This window comes from Wasmannia auropunctata, unplaced genomic scaffold (assembly GCF_000956235.1).
Source record: "Wasmannia auropunctata unplaced genomic scaffold, wasmannia.A_1.0 LD335831.1, whole genome shotgun sequence".
Taxonomy (NCBI): Eukaryota; Metazoa; Arthropoda; class Insecta; order Hymenoptera; family Formicidae; genus Wasmannia; species Wasmannia auropunctata.
Genome location: NW_012027059.1, coordinates 16,223 through 18,389, shown reverse-complemented (window position 1 = coordinate 18,389; position 2,167 = coordinate 16,223).

The following is a 2,167-nucleotide window of genomic DNA, read 5'->3' as shown; positions in this document are numbered from 1 at the left end:
CATCCCCACCACCCCAACCCAGCAAACCACAGTATATAACTTAGATGTATATGTTATATTACACAAGTGTCATAAATATTACATGTAATATTATTTGTACAGTACATGTAACGTACTGGTACGGCTCTATGTCAGCAACTTTAAATGTATTATTTATGTATCAGATATATATAATTGCAACGTAACATATACGTCTTTTTTACATATTTCTATATATTATCCTGTAAAAAAATTAATTTTTTTAAATTTTATTTTTAACATTATTTTTAGAGTTTACTTTGTGTTTACTATTCCGTATATTTTTTATTTTATTAATTACAATTTATACGTGTTTATAATTTTTGAAAACATCGAGATTCGAACCTGTGATCCCTAGAACTGCAGACTTGTACGCTCACGCTGAGCTAATGATACTTTGTATAAAAGACTTATTTTTTCCATTATATTCTATATCTCTCGTGTTGAAACAAATATTAACTAACTTTAATAGCGGCGAGATACGACCGCCTCAACGCTGATATTCAACGGTATTCAGCTGAACGGATACGCGTTTATCCGCCAATCTTTAAAAATTAATATCTCGTTAACGATTGCGAATTTTGCAAAATGATAGAGGACTTTTCTGTTCAGTTTAATCTGCTCTCTTAAGTAGCTCACAAGATTTGATACGGTTATTACCGGACACCCTGTATGTAGCAATTCAATTTTAAACCGATCGAGCAATCTGGACTGCGTTCGGAGAAATATTTTTGTTTTATATTATCTATATAGTGTTTAAAAATATAGATGTAAAATAAAAATAAAATGACAAAAAGTGCTAATAGCATCTCTTTAAATGTATTCCTGATGCTGAAAATTAGAATAAATCTATCATATTTGTAATATATTTTATATTATCAGTATATATTTTTTATGTATCAGTAGTATTTGTTAAATTGCTGAAAGATTACAATTGTTCCATCTATGTTATGTATTTTGAGTTACGTGTGAGTTCCATTACATTTTTAAGTAATTGTTATGTATTATATACGTAACAAAGAAATATATCTTTGTTCTTCTAAAGTGCCCTCAAAATTATATTGCATTTACATATCATCTCTATAACCATGAAATATATCATTGTTCTTTCCATGTGCTTCCTTAGTTATATTACAGTTACGTATTGGTTTGCTGGGAAGGCTCACTCCAGTATGTTATATATCTCACCGGGACTCGCGAGCGGCGGCAGGGGCGAGCGCGGTTCCCTCTTCCCCGCGGCGGCAAGGTCTAGATGCGCGCGTGTACAAATTTCCGTTCTTTGCCATTGGGCGATTGCTAAAGCGAAACAAAAACAAAGAGAGATCGCGGTTTTCTTTCGATCCATTCCACCTGCGGGGGGGAGTGGTACCGCCTCTATTGCCGACGGAGGAGGACGGAGTGAAACGGGAGAGCATGACTCTGCGAGAGGTATGATCGCGGCCGGAGAGGAAGTATCGCGTCGTCGTCTGTAGAAAAAGACACGCAAAACATACACGCAGAGAGAGAGAGAACGCCGATTGGCGTTCTCGATTGGCGCGCGTGTCGTGCGTTCGCGATTTTGTCCAGCGAAGCGCAGTGGCGAACGCGCGTCGTCCTTTCGCGCGATTAGTCGACGGCGTCGATGTGCAATGCGGTTCGCGACGGCGTCGAGGTCGCGCGCGGTTCGCGGCGACATCGATATGCGGTGCGTTCTCGCGATACCTCTTCGGTTGTCCTGCTATCCGCATTCGTGGTTTCTCTCTCGCGAGCGTTCTCTCTTTCTCGATCGTTCGTCGGCGACTGTCGACTTCGTCAGCGAACGCACCCGCGTCGTACGTCTCGATTGGCCGGACGCCGCCGGTCTCGTTCGCGATTGGTGCGCGTCGGTTGTTCGCGACGCACCCTCGCGGCGCGGATCAGCGATCTGCGTGCAATCGCGAACACACCATTGCGGCGGAGAGTGGTCTCTCTCTCTGTCTCTCTTTCTCTCTTTCTAGATTGTTCGTAAATGACTGCCACGCGACCGACGCGCATGGCAATTTTTTTCTCTGTCTCTCTCTTTCTCTCTCTCTCTCTTGACTGGTGCGCGTCGCTCGTTCGCGATGCAACCTTGAGGTTGCGGCGACGCGCATACGATCGCGAACGCACACTCGCGGTGGCGGAGAGCCGT